This window comes from Leopardus geoffroyi, chromosome C3 (genome assembly GCF_018350155.1).
Source record: "Leopardus geoffroyi isolate Oge1 chromosome C3, O.geoffroyi_Oge1_pat1.0, whole genome shotgun sequence".
In the NCBI taxonomy this organism is placed as follows: Eukaryota; Metazoa; Chordata; class Mammalia; order Carnivora; family Felidae; genus Leopardus; species Leopardus geoffroyi.
Genome location: NC_059338.1, coordinates 13,650,185 through 13,668,190, shown reverse-complemented (window position 1 = coordinate 13,668,190; position 18,006 = coordinate 13,650,185). Strand labels below are relative to the sequence as shown.

The 18,006-nt window shown below is 42.0% G+C and overlaps 1 protein-coding gene across 4 annotated transcripts in view; it reads left to right on the top strand.

Moving 5' to 3' along the window:
- TGFB2 (transforming growth factor beta 2) overlaps window positions 1-18,006 on the top strand; it is an 83,807-nt gene that overhangs the window by 55,881 nt on the left and 9,920 nt on the right. The gene's annotated exons all lie outside the window — the stretch shown is intronic.

Below are 18,006 nucleotides of genomic sequence, written 5' to 3'. Positions count from 1 at the left end.
AGTTCTCAGGCTGTTCAGATGGTTGAATGGATAATGTATTAGGATTCCTTAGGGCATTGGTTTTGTGCAGGGGGAGAATGTGTGTGCCATGTGTGTGCACATGCAGGGTCATGTGTGTGCACAGGCACTCCCCCAACTATGAAAGTCCTGCAGCGGGGAGCTTTTGCAAGGACTCCCCCAGTCCTTTTCTGGAGATTCTGATTCTCCCTGGAGAAAAAAAAAAAGAACTGCTTCTGGACAGATGTGGTTTGAAAAGGCTCTCATAGTTATTTGGATATGATCATTCTCCACTGGGAATCACAGATTTCAGGAAGGGTTTTGGGGTCATTCTGTATCATAAAATGTGTATAGGTATTCTCTCTAGAGTCAGAATACTAGGCTAGAAGGGCATAAGATAGCATTTCTGTGAGTTCAGAGCTTGACTTGTCCAGGGCTGTGCATCTGTTGATTCTCCTTGCCTGGGAGGGTGAGGACACCCGAGCTTCCGTGGAAGTCCTATTTAGCTTGGCAAAGGATCTCGGAGTTGTCACTGCTCTCCTGTCTCTACAGAATAGTCTGCCAGAACTTTGATGAATGGTGGTAAAATAAAGCCTTACTGTCCTCCTGCTCTCTCTGACTTCTGTTGACAGACTCTAAATAGCATATACTGTTGTGATCACTGTATGACTTCAAATATACACCAATATTAGAGGGAATAAAGAGATAAAGCCCTTTGATAGATGAAGAAAAAGAAAAGAAAAAAAAAAGATAAAAACGGAACTTTTTCCAAATGGGAATGACCCTTACCATGTTTTTAAAGCTTTATGCCAAAGGCAGCCTTTATTGGAATACGATCAGATAAAGCCCCAGTGCTCTGGGAGTCCCTTCGAACCTACAATATTTAGAATAGCTCTCAGCTCATTTGGAAATTTGAACACATCTTTCTTTGATTAGCTTGCTCCTATATTTATGATTAAAATCATGCCCAGAGTTATGAGAGAGAGAAAAGGAAAGAAATATTCTTCACGTTGAATATCACCAACATGAGCCAGGGCACCCGCCATCTTGGACTGGGGTAAAGCCCCAATTTTACAAGTGAAGAAATGAGTCCCTGAGAAATTTATAACTTATTTAAGGGCATTCATGACTTCATGGCCCCATGGGACCACCAACCAATACTTAAGATAGCTATACTGACTTCAGAGGACCTTGGAGCTTTCAGATATTTCTAGCTTGCTCTCACTAACTCACACCCTTTTCACACTAACTACTCATTTCAAACTTGACCACCTCTGGGATAATAAGACTTGTACCTTTGTGACTGTTTTGGCAATCCATTCGCTGAATAATAAGCTACCCCAAAATTTCATGGCCTCAAACAATTGGTTATTTGACACTATGTCTCAAAAGTACAGTCTTCCCACTAATAGAGATAGACCCAAGGAACTCTTAAAACAAAAGCTGGAGGATCCAGAGAAATACCTCAGGACTCATTCCTTCCAGAAAGGGTGCTGTGAGAATTTGTGGGGGGGGGGGGGGGCAGCCTGATGTCTTGGGTGGTCTCCTTGGGTGGAGCCATCTATCAAAATCAAGAGATTCCTTTGAGCCCAAAAATATTTATAGTAGGGAAATCTGAATAAACTGGATTGAGATTGGAGCAGGTTTGGGTAGTTGATATGCACAGCATTTTCTTTTATTCATGTTGGAACCCCTTTTATGGTGTTTCAACGTGCACACTAACATCGTGGGATTCGATGACCACATCTGTGCTGTCTGTTCACCCTTTGCGAGGCAACACGGTGGAGTGTCCAGTGGCATGAACATTGTGACCTAAGTTTGTGTAATAATCCTGGTTTGCTTGGTATTTATTGTAAGAGTGAAATGAAGCAACGTTTCTAACTGCCAGATGGAGAGTGGGCACGCGACATCTATTAGTTCGCTCCCTTCCATGTCCTCTCTTAGAATTTGGCTTCAAAGTCTTTGATTCCTCTAAGCAGAAGAGCCGTCTACAGAATTATCAGCCAAAGACAGTTTCCAGATTATTTTTCAGATTAATTTGTTAGCTTCCAACCACTGACAAAATCACGCAGAGTAATTCTTTGGGAGACAGTGTGATGTACTAAACTCATACCTCATAGCATCGGGAGAAAAATGTCACCTTTTCACATGGCCACCAGGTATGAGGCCCCTGGATTGGTGCCAGGTAGCTTGGTAGAATACAATCTGCTGATGGGTCCCTGTTAGTCAGTAGAAGATAAACGTGCTGAGATGAAATGAGCTCAATGGATTTCACAGGAACCTTAGAGTTCCTGTCCGCGACCTTAGAAGAAGCAATGGCACTCTTGTAGGGAGGTAGAACACCCAGCTTCGGTCACCTTCGTCCTGACAAGAGGAAATCCCCCCCTTTACAAAATACTCTGTTAGAACTTTGACAAAGAAGAATAAAGTAAAATCCGTCCTCTGGCTTTCTCTGACCTTCTTCTTTAATACTTGGATTTTATTTTTATTTTTAAGAAATATTTATTTTGAGAGAGAGAGAGAGAGGGAGGAAGGGGCAGAGAAAGAAGAGAGAGAATCCCAAGCAAGCACTGGGTGTCAGTGCAGAGCCCGACACAGGGCCTGACGCGGGGCTCGAACCCACGAACCGTGAGATCGTAACCTAGGCGGAGATCAAGGGGAAGATGTTTAACCGACTGGGCCATGCAGGCGCTATGATATTTGGATTTTAATGCGTGGTTGAGTTTGAATTTAGACAGTAACCAGTTTGTCAAAGGTGATGAAATCACATTTTAGGAGATCACTTGCAAGGATATATAAAACAGTGGCTGAATCCTAAGTCATGTGTATCTGTTTACTTTTGGCTTTAAGCTATTCAGGAAATATTAAATGATTTTTCATATTTGGGGGTGAAAGGATGAATTGATGTTTGTGAAGTGAAATAAGTAAGCAAAAATTTCAGTAGGGAGGAGTGAATCACCAGCCACTTTTAATAAACATTTGATACATATAAAATCTCTGCCAAAGATTTTAAATTATGCCTACCCCTGAGGCTTTACAATGCAAATTCAAGGTTGATGGTCAAGGCCTGCTTTTTAAGGGACTCTAATGCTTCAGAATGAAGGGTGAGGTTCCTATCATTGTGGGGAGCATAGCACTAATGGGGTTAATAAAAATCCCCCCCTTTCCCTACCCCCAAACACATGCACGTGCACATGTGCGTGGGCACACACATACACACAGAGGTCGGTTTTCATTTCTCATGTAGCCCAAGGGTAAGTAAAATAAAAAGAGGTCAGCCAAAAAAACTGTTCAATTAGACTTGCAAAGTGCTACCAAAAAAAAAAAAAAAGCTGTTGTACAGAATTTTACAGCATACGGTCCCCTTAATGCTGATCCTAACTTTGGTGCCACATTGGAGACACATACAGTAAAGTAACCCACTTAAAAAAAAAAAAAGCCATGAGGTATGTATAATCAATACTTTGTTTGCACAAGGCGGTTAATATCTCAGGTTTTTTCAGACTGATCGAATGACATGCTTGCCTCGTCAGAAAATCGGATCATTCTCATTTGCATTGTTATGAAATTACCAAATGTCTGTTAACCTTGTGAGCAGACAGGACCCCAAAAGTGATGTGAATAGTAGTCGTTCCCCACTGTATTCAAAGAAATGTTGATAATCATGCCATAGTAATTAATAATTCCATGTTTGCTTTGTGTTATAGAACTCGGTAACCGTAATGATAATCATCACTAACACAGGCTTACTGTATGCTAGGCACTTTTTTAAGTGCTTTGAATAGAGTCATTTAATCCTTATAATAACTCTGTGAGGTGGGTTCTTATCTTTGCCTTATAAATGAGGAAACTGAGGCACAGAGAAGTTAAATCACTTGCCCAGGCCATGCAGAGACCGTGTTTGAACCCAGGCAGACTGGCCCCAGAGGCCATGCTCTGGACCACTTTACCATACAAGTAGGAACACTGAGGGCTCTAGACTTGGGCCAGTGTGGGTTCAAGTCAATGAGACGATTTCCCCATCAGGAAAATGTGGGTAAAAACACCTACTTGGCCGGGACTTTGGAAAGCAAAAAGAGAATGCATGGAAACCCCTAGCACAAGGCAGGTCTACTCCGTGGCTGCTATCATTATTATTCCTATCGTTTCCAAAACACTGAGTTTGAAATTTTACAAGAAACAGTCTCTTAAATGTATGATCTGCTCAGAATCTCTTAAAAATGGAAACTCAGCCCGGCCTCTACTGCTGCAGGGTCAGGTTCTCAATGGCTGTCCCAGGAGTTTGCTTCAGAGCCTCCTGAAATACTATTTCCAACTTGTTCTGCTCATGGAGGTCTCATTCAGTTCCCGATGTGCAGCTCCACACGGGAGAGAAGAGAGTCTTTGCAGCCGGTGGGCCCTGGGTTCATCTTCCACCTCTGGTTATTAGCTTTTTGCTCTTACCAATTACTCGTGTTTCTGAGCCTGTTTTCCATCATAAAATGAAGATACTGGTGCTTGTCTGATGAGTTACCACGAGGAGCATCCGTGTAAAGTGCCTGGCGCGTTGGATGTGTGAGGGACACGTTATTGCATGTCATCCAGAACATGGGTTGTATTTCCCCTAGAGATGGCTTGTGATTTTGTCAGTCATCTCTGGTTGGACGAGGTCTCCCCTGACCGATTTCCTGTTATCACTGGGGCAGTGCAGGGTTGTGGGGAGAAGGCATGGTCGCGGTGCCCAGCGTGTTTGCTGTATCGAAACTCTAAGGGCACCAATGGCGGGCTGGGGCCGTGATGTGTCTTGCTTTTCTTCTGAAGAAAGCTTTTTCGAAGAATGATTATGGAGTGGCCGACCCCGGGGCGGGCATCTTTATTACCTCTTCCTGCTTCACCACCATACGAACAGGCATGATATATACTTCCTGGATTGATTTTAATAAGGCTCCAGTTTTTAAAAATATTGTTAATGTATGCCGACTTTTCTACAACCTCCACTGGAGTGAAGACTGTCCCAAAGGAGGGCAGATGTTTATTTCTTGATAGCAAGTTTTCAGAATTGGTTTTGGAACTGCTGTTCTAGGGCTGTGCTCAGAGCCTACAGCTACATAACTGGGAATTCCTTCAATGGAAACAAATCCAAACTTCCGAGAAAGGTAGTGTTAATTTTTGAAAACTGCCAAAGTTCTGGTGAAGAGGAGGAGAGAAAGCAATGAATTTTCCTACATGATAACACTTTTCAAAAGGTAGGTCTGAAATCCAGCTGCTTCTCAGACCATGCCTGCTGCTACTTAGCCTGTCTAAGCAGTTTTCGTCTCTTAACTTCTATAATGGCCTTCTGGCTGGTCTGGCCGTTCCCCACCCTCCACGACTCCCACCCCCGGCCCCCTTAGAGCTTGTGTTTAGCACAGCAGTTATGAGTGATTCCTGTTAGGATGTTGGTCAGATCTAAATCCTCTGTTCAAAGTCCTGCAATGGCTTCTCACCTCAGTTGGCCTAGGAGCCAAAGTCCTTTCTGTGTCTGGACCTGTCCCAGCCTGACTTCCCTCACTCAGGCGCCTCCCCCATACTGGCCTCCTTGCTGTGCCTCAAACACCTGAGCTTACTCCCTCCTAAAGCCTACAGCCACTGGGCCCTCCTCCCACACGCTTCTTCCTGCCCTCTTTTAGGTGCTTCCTTGGATGTCACCCACTTAGAGAGGCCTTCGTGGTCACCCAAGCATCTCAGGGCCCCTCTTCCCAATACTTCCTACTTCCGCCCTCCGCTGCACCCTGCTCCCTCCCTTCTCATTTAGCTGTGCTTGATCTTCTGCTGTGTCTCTGTCTCGTTTCTGGTCTCATCTCCACCCTGAGGGACAAATTCCCGGAACACAGTGCCTGGTGCGTAGTGGGTGCTCAATAAACATTTTCCAATGAATTTAAGAAACATTTCAAACTAAGATTCAAGTACGAGGAAATGTTGTGAGATAAGTGTGTCGTATCCCAAGGGGACTCTTTTGAGAAACATTTTATTTGGATTTGGAAATTCTGCTACATTTGTTTGAAAGGTATCTAACTATTGATAAAGAAAGAAGCACTTATCTACTCATTTTTTGCTATATATTCAGAGCTAATGCTGGTTAAGTGGATAATAACCATGGAGGTAAAAAAAAATTACGTAAGAGATTAATTAGACTGATATTCTTAGGTAACCCATAAACTCTCCCTGTTTGCAGAAAAACCAGGCTCATTACTTTATTTTTTTGACTCATTGCTCTATAATCACACCCCCTAAATTAAAGTTCTCAGCTGAATATAAGAAGGGACTTAAATTATAATGTAGGCCAGATGTGTTATTGGTAGCCAGGAAGTAGGAAAGGGTGTTGGAAGTGTGGTTTTCAAGTATGTGTATGTTGGTATTAAGTCAGAGTGGAATTGGAAAGGGAGATCAGTCAAGAAAATCAGAAGATGTGGCCCCAGAGAGCTTGCAGTCTTCTTGGGGACACTCCTTCCCCTCACAGCAGGAAACAACTGGAATTATCAAACTCCATAGCACTAGGCTGTGTGGTCCAGCCACAAGGACTGACATGACTGCATGTCTTGACATAGTTTCCTTTCAGATGCTTTCACTGAAGGTTGTCCTGCACATATCTCTTTCCTTGCCTATACTGATGTGACTTGTGTGCAGTTGGATGTGTTTTCTCTTCTGTGTGATTTATATATGACGGTCTTATGAATGCTATTGAGCTGTGACATCTGAGAGACTTTCTGTTCACACAAAGGACTCCTTCATCCCTCAGACCTGTGGAAATGAATTTACTTGTTTATGCATATGTGCAGTCAGTACAAAGGCCCATCTGTAGAGGAATTTTAAAAAGTGAAGGAAACAATAGAGAATTATAAGGTGTTTTCATCACAGAGGAAAGGCTTTCCTGTGTGTGTGTGTGTGTGTGTGTGTGTGTGTGTGTGTGTGTGTGTATGTGTAGCTTGAAGACGTATCTGGTGACCTTTCCATAAAGACCACTAATGATCTATATGTGCCACTCTTTATCATAATTGCACATGAGTATACGTAATACAGGAACTCTGCACTATAAGGAGAAAGACTTAAGGTAGTGACATAATAATGAAGATATCTGAGCTCCAGAGAGACTGTATTTTTATGTGTGTCTTTCTTTTGAAGCTAATACGTACTCCCTGGGAGTCTACTGTGCAGACTCTCTCGAAGCTCTTGTGAGGTATACAGCCTTAGAGGGATGCAATTTCAAAGGAGCCATGGCAACTACAAGACAGGGCGGTGGCAACAGCAAGATAAGTATCAGGTCTGCTCAGCCACTCCTGAAGGATAATCAGCAGTCAGTTTCTCAAGCACCCTCAGAGCGACCCAGCATTGTTACGGGGGGCTATGGGGCAGCAGGAACAGAGAGCTACATTTGTGTCTGCGGAAGAAACGCCATTGCACCCACTTCTGATTCTTTTGTAAGGCCCTGCTTTCTCTTCCTTGCAGATGCTCTTTCTTGCCTTTTCTCCCTTATATTCATTCCACAAAGAGATGTATTAAATAGAAGGGTAAAAATGCAGTATAAAATTGCTTACAGTGATGATTTTTTCTGTCCTTGAGATGTACGTATACACACACACACACATACATACATAATCTTTGTGATGTGTGTACATAAAATTCCAAGAAGTAGTTTATTTTTTTAATGTTTTTATCTTATTTTTGAGAGAGAGAGAGAGAGAGAGAGACAGCGGGAGAGGGGCCGAGAGAGACAGGGAGACAGAGGATCTGTAGAGGGCTTTGCCTTGACAGCAATGAGCCCCATGTGGGGCTTGAATTCACAGGTGAAGTCGGATGCTCACATGGCACCCCCAAATTCCAAGAAGTCGTTTCTATCACTCTCAAAGACTGATTGTCCAAGGGCTTATTTGTCACTTGATTGTGTGCGTCTTTCTAATGAGTCGATCGGAATTTACCAAGAAGGGACTGTGCAAGTTCAGTGGGAAAGACTCCGCGGAATACGAGCCAGAATGTCCTTTGCTCTGAAGGACTTCATAGAGCGTTTAGAACATACGCAACCCAGGATAACCTGTGAACACCTACTGTTTGAATTATGTCCCCTCAACAAAGATATGTTGAAGTCCTAACCCCCCAGGACCCCAGAATGTGACCTCATTTGGAAATAGAGTCATTGTAGATGCAATCAGTTAAGTCAAAATGAGGTCCTACTGCAGTAGGGGGTAAACCCCTAATTCTGTGTGATCAGCGTCCTTATAAGAGATGACTGTATAAAGACAGACATGCAGGGACAATGCCATGTGAAGACAAAGGCAGAGGTTGAAGTTAGGTAGCTTCAAAGCAATGAATGCCAACGATTGCTGGCAAGACACCAGATGCTGGGAGAGGTAAGGAAGGCTTCCTGGAGGCTTCCCAGGAAGCATGGCCCAGTCAATATCTTGATTTCTGGCTTCTTGCTCCCAGAACCGTGGTAGAGTGAATTTCTGCTTGTTCAAGCCTCTCTGTTAAGGCAGCCCTGGCAGTCTAACATGCCTACCGAGCAAACTCTCCCTAAGTTCAAGCTTATAGTGCTTAGGATGGATGAAGGAGTCCTGCAGAGAAAGGAAAACACATTTATTTGTTCTCTTTTGTAATGAGCCAGCACATCTCTGTGGCCTGGACTGCGTTCTCACAGTGCCCAGGATTCTTGCCAGCCTTTCAGATGTTCGTAGTTAACCTTTTTACCTCGTTGATAGCTATCTCCTTGCTCCAGGAAGTGCCCGGCTTCGGTGACCTCATTCTGCCCCATGAACACATCGCTTTAAATTGTTGTCGAGAGGTCTGCGTTCCCTTACTAGCGTGTGGACTATTAAGAACAGGGACCATCTTATTGTCCTGGACAGAAGGGCGATGCCTTGCTCACAGCAAGTGCTTAATATCTGTTGAACTAAACTGGGGGGAGTGAGCTCTAAAATAAATGGGAACAAATGAATAAATGAGGACTCGGGCACATATAAGATGGCCCAGCAATTTTTCAACAAATGGATGAATAACTAAACAAATTAACTGATTGTATTAAATATTTTAGAACATGTAGGTTGGTTTGGCTTTTGGCTTTTGTCATGTGGGCAAAAGGTTCCTCCACAGTCAATGTAAGTGGTATGTTGGAGAATCTGTTGTTCCGCCTGTGGATAAGCCAAGAAACACTTTCATCCGTGTGCTGAGTGTCTCTTTGCATGAGAGCAAATGCTGGTATTAGCAAGATTGCGACCCAGAGAGTCGAGTCTCCAAAATTAAATCAGTGAACATGTATTCTTTTTTTTTTTAATTTTTTAAATGTTTATTTATTTTTGAAAGAGAGACAGAGAGAGAGAAAGAAACATGAGTGGGGGAGGGGCAGAGAGAGAGGGAAACACAGAATCTGAAGCAGACTCCAAGCTCTGAGCTGTCAGCAGAGAGCCCGACATGAGGCTCGAACTCACGAACCGTGAAATCACGACCTGAGCTGAAGTTGGATTCTTAACCAACTGAACCACCCAGGCGCCCCAGTGAATGTTATTCTTGAAGCCTCCAGTGTCAACCAACTGGAATGCAAGGATTATGGAGATATAAATAAGTGCATGCTTCCCTCTCTCTTTTAGTAGCTTACTAACTACCCCGTTGAAAAAAATGGATACTTACACTCATGCAGCATTACCCTCGAGGCCACTGTGGGCAAAGGGCTGACTATTCAGCACCCCCAGTAGTTGCTGGGGGCCTAGGATAAGAAAACTGACTTCAGAGTGAAAGTAACCATTTCATTGAAAAGCTAGGCTGAAGAATAGGAAGGTTTTCATTATTGTTGTGTTTGTTTTTGTTTTTAAGTAAAAATGGGAGGAGTGGGGAAGATGTCCTGAGGGATACCGGTCTAAATGCAGAGTTGAGATGTGGAATATATATTTTAGGGATACTGTTTAGATTTGGTTTCTAGGGATGAGAGGTGAGTCTGGGATGACGGATTGGTGACAAGTTGTGTCTGAAATACTGACCTATGGAATCTGAAGCTTATTCATTAGATAGTAGAAGCCTCTGGAAGATTTTGACCAGATAAGGAACATAATTATCATGATAATTCCCATTTACTGAATACCAGCAATGTGATAGGTGCTTTCTCTGCTTGTGTGTTATTTAATTCTCTTAACAAACATAGAAGGTGGTGTCTTATTAACCCATTTCATAAATAAGAAAATCACAGATCCAGTAAGTGGTAGTTTATGCTTGCCTGACTTCAAAGCCTATGAAACTTTTCACTGCATTAATGATTTCCAAAGGCACTTGGCAAACCCCGTGGGTTCTTCAAAGAAACTTAAGGGACCACAGGACTGGTTATTAGTTGGCAAAGATGGGCAAGACTCCTGGCCTAAATTGGGCCTCACACCTTACACAAGTGAAGTTCTCCTTTTTTGCTGCCACATGCAACATAACCACAGGATGTTGATCAAAGAAACAGGGCCCACCAGGAAAGAAGTACCCAAGGACCCAGCAGCAGGGTATGGTTTTGGCTCTAAGTAACTTAACGTTGTTCTCATCACCTTGATGAAGTACACAGTTGCTGATGCTATGTGGCCACAAAGAATAGCATATACGTTGAGTAACAAACAAAATTCAGAGAGATCCCAAAAGGCCAGAGTCCAATAAGTTCCAAATTAAGAGAGATAATGTGTAATTTGCACTTAACCAACTGCAAGAATGAACTGCATAAGCATAGACTTGGGCAGTGGTTCTCAGAGTGGACCAGCAGCCTGGGCATCACCTAGGAATATGTTAGAAAGGCAAATTGCTATTAGATCAGAACCTGGGGGGTGGGGCTCCACAATCTGTGTTTTAATAAGCCCTCCAGGTGTTTCCAATGCAGGCTGAAGTTAGAGAACCATGGGCCTAAATAAACCAACTTTCCTTTCTCTCTTTGCCTTCCTTCATTTCTTTCTCTTTATTCCATGTCATTCCAGAAAGGATTTGGGGTAGAAAATCTGACCTAACAGTTTGTGTCAGGACAAAAGTTTTATTTTATACAACGTTTACTCTGACTCAGTGGTGTGGTGTGGTTGCTGACAAAAGTAAATTGTTTGCCTCAAAAATAGCGACCAGAACAAGGAGGGCAAGAGCCCCTCTCTTCCACACGGGGCACATTCTGTAATATTCTCCACATTCTGCTAGATTGCACCTGACTGTGTTGAGGAAATTATTATAGAGGAGTATTGAAAAGGGGCTTGACAAAGATGGTGAGGAACCTCAAACGTTGTCCTGAAGGAAGCAGTGGAGAGAAGCCACCTCTTGTGGCTGGTGCCTGACATGGAAAAAGCATTTTACATCTGTTCCGGAGAGCAAAATCCAACATGGGGGAGCCCTTTCCGCTGGAATTCAGAGGGCAACATGTCAGTCCAGACTTATCCTACAGGGCGTTGGTAACCCAAGTAAGTACTTCAGCCTCTTTCCATTAGCTGAAGACTGTAGATAATAAAGACTGTAGATAATCACGTCCACCTCACAGGGTTCTTTGGAAGACTAAAAAACATGAAAACGTGCAAATGTTTGAATAAATGCCAGTGATCGTATGAATGTGGAGCAGTGGTACTGTCATTAAGGAAGGCTAGTTGATGGAGATTTTATTTTTTATTTTATTTTTTTAACATTTATTTATCTTCGAGACAGAGAGAGCATGAACAGGGGAGGGTCAGAGAAAGAGGGAGACACAGAATCTGAAACAGGCTCCAGGCTCTGAGCTGTCAGCACAGAGCCCGACGCGGGGCTCGAACTCACAGACCTTGAGATCATGACCTGAGCCAAAGTCAGAGGCTTAACCGACTGAGCCACCCAGCCACCCCAAGGAGATTTTGTTTTAAAAAAATGTTTTCATGTTTATTTATTTTCAAGAGAGAGAGAGGGAGGGGCAAAGAGAGGGCGACGGAGGATCCAAAGAGGGCTCTGCGCTGACAGCAGAGAGCCCAGCGTGGGACTCGAACTCACTAATGGGATTATCATCTGGGCTGAAGTCGGACACTCAACCAGCTGAGCCCCCTAGGCGCTCCGATATTGAAAATCCCAGATAAGGAAAATTACAGCATACAAATTACTCAGAAGCGAGATGGCCTTTCTCAAGAAGTAGTGAGGCTACTTTCATGAGTAGTCTTCAGACAGAGACCAAAATGTTAGAGAATGAATCATATGGGTTGGAACACATGGCCCCCAAGTGCCTTTCTAACACGGACGCTTCATGCCAGTAAAGTTAGAGAATGTGAGGTCAGGCAGATCTGAGAGAATGTGGCCAATGGAGTAAACGCTTAATTCAGCATCTGCTAATCACTTTGTGCAAGTAACCGCAAACATTTAAATACACTTAAATGTTAAGTACAATAAAAACATTAAATGCCCTTAAAAACAACAACTGGTTAACCAGGATCCGGTTTTTCTCTACAGCCCTATTGTTACATTTCTCTTTCCATTAGAAGTGTGGTTGAATTGGCCCCCTGGTTTTCCTGTGGGTCCGTTGATGTTTGCATATGCAAAGTAAAATAAAATACCTAATGCTTTCTATACCTCTTTGCAGCCTCTCCTAGGAGCGGAATGGGTATCGCCCTTGGTGTCTAAGCCAAATCCTGAGTTGATTTACAACATTATACCTTTAAGACTAAGCTTTCCTCTGGCTGTAATTTGCATCTAGTCCTCTCTTTCTCTCTTTCTCTCTCTCTTTCTTTCTTTCTTTCTTTCTTTCTTTCTTTCTTTTTTCCCCCCAAAAGATTGGGTAACATCAGTGACTTTTGCCTCCATCCACTCTTGATTGGCTGCTTTCCAGTGGCAGAGAGATGAATGGATCCTTTTGTGTAGGGAGTCTTGTAATTCACTGCCTTGCCAAAGGCAGTATGTGGGTATTTTGCACGTATTATAGATAATGTGTGTATATCAATAATGTAATGAAGGTAACATTCATACCGCTGTGGGTGGTAGCTAAGTGAGAGACAGCTAAATCTCATTGTCAGTGTATTAGAAGCTGTCTTTTCTAATTTGGTCAGAAACAGTTGTTGGTCTGTCTGTTACTTGAAAAAAGTCAAAGGGGTGGGCGGATTATAGAAACAGGAGTGAGTGAGTGTGGGGATGAGTATTTTAACTTAAACCATATATATGTGTTTTTTATAAAAGGCCAAGGGCTTTTCTTGGACTCTGACTCTGCCTATTGCCAACCCATGTTGTATTTTTTTCATGAACAACATCCATTAGGCATCATCTACAATTTGGGTTTTTTTGTTTCTTTGAATAAGAAAGAAGTTTCAGGCCAATTTGCTGAGCGACGGGCGTGCAGGATCCTTCTAGGTTTTTATCAGATTATTCCTATTGTTATTTCTTCAATAGCTGTCTCTCTGACATCTAAAATTAGAAGAAAAATTTGTTGTGGTAAAATATACATAAAATTTACCTTGTAACCATTTTTTAAGTACCCGATTCAGTGGCATTAAGTGCATTCACAATGTAATACAGCCGTTACTACTGACTATTTCCAGAAATTTTCCATTATCCCAAACAGAAACTCTGTACCCATTAAATGATAACTCCCTGTTTACCTACCCTCCATTTCTGGTAACTTCTATTCCACTTTCTGTATCTATGAATTTGCCTATTCTAGCTGCCTTATGTAAATGAAATCATATAATATTTGTCCTTTTGTGTCTGGCTTATTTCACTTAGCATAATGGGTTTTTTTTTGTTTGTTTTTTGTTTTTTTTTTATGTTTATTTTGAAAGAGAGAGAGCATGTGTGAGGGAGAGAGAGAATCCCAAGCAGGCTCCACGCTGCCAGCGCAGACCCAGTCACGGGGCTCGATCTCATGAACCGTGAGATCATGACCTGAGCCAAAATCAAGAGTCGGACGCTTAACCAACTGAGCCTCCCAGGCTTCCTTAGCATAATGTTTTCAAGATTCATCCATGTTGTAATATGTTTCAGAATTTCATTCATTTTTATGGCTGAATAATATTCTGTTATGTGTATATGCTACATTTTATTTAGATTGTTTGTATATCTATTGATGAACACTTTGGGTTGTTTTCATCTTTCAGCTATTATGAGTAACATTGCTATGAACATTGGGGTACAAGTATCTGTTTGAGTCCCTGCTTTCAGTTCTTTGGGGTATATACTAGGAGTGGAATCACTGAATCAAATGATAATTCTATGTTTACCTTTTTGAGGAACCACCAAACTGTTAAAAAAAAAAAACTTTTTTTTTTAACATTTATTTATTTTTGAGACAGGGAGAGACAGAGCATGAACAGGGGAGGGTCAGACAGAGGGAGACACAGAATCCGAAGCAGGCTCCAGGCTCTGAGCTGTCAGCACAGAGCCTGACACGGGGCTAGAACTCATGGACTGCGAGATCATGACCTGAGCCGAAGTCAGCTGCCCAACCGACTGAGCCACGCAGGCACCCCCCAAAAAACTATTTTAAAGCAACTTGTATGTATGAAGACTTTCCAAAGCATTCAACTTGGTTTTCACAGAAGCAACAGCTCTCTTCACTTTTGGTCCTGTATTTCATCATTTCTAGGCCATTTAATTCACCTGTAAAATTATAATATCAAGTCCAGCTATCATAAACAAGTTTAGAAACATGTACAATTGATACTTGCTAAGCATACGACTCAACGGGTAAGATCAGAAGTGCTTGGAACATAGTAGAGAGTAGCTTTCCAGCAAATGAACCCCAACATAAGCTAATATATATTATAGGACAAATGGAGAATCCTGGTTAATCTGGCCAGCTAAGTGGAGGACAGCTAAGAAAGCTTCTACTGTTCAACTAAACTATCTTGGTCATGATACGATATCTATAAAGGAATTTAGAAGCGACTTTGGCTCTAGAAAAAACAACAGCTGCATTCCCATGACTGTTCACATTCAATACACTTGTTAGGAGATAGGAGAGAGACAGACAGCAAAAGCTAAAATAGAGTGGGGAGTTGACTGATCTAGTCATTTTTGTATGAACTCTTGAATTTAAGGAAGTACTAATCGATAATAGCAGTGGGTTGATTTTCTTCCCTTCCGGTTTAATTTTGTGTGGGTGATAAATGGAAGATAAACAGGGAATAGGGAGGCTGTGCCTATTCTTAGAAAGAAGATACCTTTCAAGTTAAGATTTGAGACTCTGAGATGTGATTAGAAGGTTTTCTAGCCAGTTTTGAAACAGCACCATGAAGCTGTAGGAGGAGTATTTTTATATAGCATCATTCATCCTAGTTAGTGACCCAACTGATTAAAGGTTTGGGAAATTGCCCCTCTAAATATGGGCTAAAGGAACAGGGTTTATTTAGCTTAGAGAGAGAGAGAGCAGGCATGCTGAGGGGGACTTAATAATAGTCTCCAAGAATATGAGGGATAGTCTATGAGTGATGGAGAGCAGCTGTTTCCTGTTTCCACTGAGGACTGGGTAAGAAAGAATGGAGTTACACTGCAACAAATCGGTTTAAGACCTCCTTGGCCATAAAGTTTGAGACAGCAAACCCACAAGACCAAAGCCACCTCTCTGTTTCCGAAGTGGGCAGCTAACTAGCTGTCATTCTTGGGTGGTTTAAATGGGCTTGTTCTTGAGCTGGTGAGAAGACATAGAGAACCTCTCAGTCCTATGAGAATATGAAGTTGTCTGCTGTCAGAACCTCCTGGTGTTTTGTGGCCGAGGGACCACTTACTAGAAAATGAGATTTAAGAAAGAAAACAAGTTTCAGAATCTTCTCGCTCCATTTTGGTCTGCCTTTAAAGCAAGATCATCTAAATTTACCTCTTCTTTCTAGGTGAAGAATTTCCATAGACTTGCCAGTCTGTGTTTTCCCTGCTGAGTTGGTGAATGTGGTGGTTAAAATAAATTCTGTGTCTTCAGTGGGACTCTCTATATATTTATATCAGAGCTAGATATCATAGACATTTGATATATTTTACATATGCAAAATATGTAATTAATACAACAATGAAAGCAATGTGCTGATTAGGAGCAAAGCCAATAAAAACATCATGAAATAATTCATCATTATAGGAGGTTGACGAGGGGAAGAAATTTAACATCAGAAAAATGAGCTCTGGATTTGCTACTGATTTTTTAAAATCTTTTTTTAATGTTTACTTTTGAGAGAGAGAGCGCGCGCGCATGCGCACGCATGCAAGCGGGGGAGACACTGGGCCCCACGTTGACAGCAGGGAATCCGATGCAGATCTAGATCCCACACACCATGAGATCATGCATGACCTGAGCCGAAGTTAGACACCCCACTGACCGAGCCACCCAAGGGCCCCTGGATTTCCTACTAATCTTTAAGCAGTGAGGCAGATGGAAATGCTGAAAACTTCTCAACCATTGTTATAGCATTGTTATCCTAGGTTAGATTAATCATACCATTAATTATGAACTGGATGTGTGGTGTCTTATTTGCCCAACTGGGAGTGTTTTCACAACATGGTTTGATTTACAGAGAAGTGGACTGCTCTTAAGCTGTACCTTTAAAGTTACAGGTTTATGACTGCATTAACTGTGTGTACATTCCACACGTTATGTTTCCGTCTTGTACCAACGTTTATTATAATCTTATTGAAAAATCTCTGCTTCTATCACTGAATGTTTTTTGTTACCTGGAAAGGGGTAAGCATGAATCATGATTCAAAACTGACCCCCATAACTCTTTGGCCTTCAAAATCCAGCACTGAGACAGGAAAATTAGGGGATTGTTTTGAATCCTCTCTCAATACGTGTTCACCATGAGGCACTGCGTGAGTTACTTAACCTCCCCAGGTCTCTGTTTCCTCAATCTACTTTACAGGAATGTTCTGAGGATTAAATGAAATGAAATCATGTGTGCCAAGCCCAGAACCCAGTGAGCACAGCCCTCAAGCCATGTTTACTTGCTTCCTTTAATTCACAAAGAACATCTCTTGCCTGTGGTAGAATCATGATTGCTTCTAGATTGTCTTCAGTTAGTGGGGGTTTGTTGAACCTCAGGGGCAAGACCGTAGAGTAGGTTTTGTCTAAAATTCACTGAAGGCCCCCCAAAATTCAATTGTGTGAATGTCTCTCCTTTTCTAAATGTACTTAATCCAGAAAAAAGTCGACCATAACACCAAATATCTTAGGAAGCGTTTGTTGCAAAAGTACCTGAAACAAATCATGTATACACAGGGAAGAAAAGTTCATTTTGAAATCAGCAAGAAGAGTATGCATTTTTGTTTTGCAAGGTTTAAAGGAGAGTAAATAAGTCTTCTGGGTATTCAGAGAGTCATGTAATATACAGTGATTAAATTGAGTGCAGTGCTTTGAAATGGCATCAAATCAAAGATGTGATCATGGCCATGGGGAAGCTTATGAACTTGATGGAGAGACTAAACCTACATGTATGAAATGAGCACAGAGTAGTTAGACTTAATATCAGGAAGGGCAGGTATCACATAATAGGGCTTGAGACCCCAAGTACTAAGGAAAGGCAAGATACAGGTTTGGGTAGGGATTTAATAAAGCTCTAGGAGACCTGGGATCTTGGTTTGACTGGTTCATAAAACACTATCATTTAAAGACAGACAGAATTTTTAAAAACCACATAAAACATTCACTTCCTATAGAAACCCTATAGTTGCTCTTTACGTATTTGAAATAAATGAATCCTTCTGAAGTCTCAGTGTTCAGGCTGATTTGCTTTCAGGCTCTTAATACACACTGCCAGACTGCTCCTGCCCAAATTCATTCTTGGTCTGTGGGATATGGAATATCTTTATAAATCATAACAAGTCACATTGAGAGTAAAAATCCCAGCTAGAGATTTACCTCAAAAGCTGAGGCATGCCACATATATTAATGTTGGTGGATTTAGAAACCAGGGTGAGACCTTTTTGTCTTTATTAGAAGGAGATTTCTAATTCAGAGCCTTCCAGAGTGTGGGCATGGATCCTCTGAACTGGCCCGCTCCTCCTGTCCCTCGCCACCTTCCAGCTCCCCAAATTTAAAAAAAAATGGAGAAGCAGAACAACAAAGCCATTAACTTATTG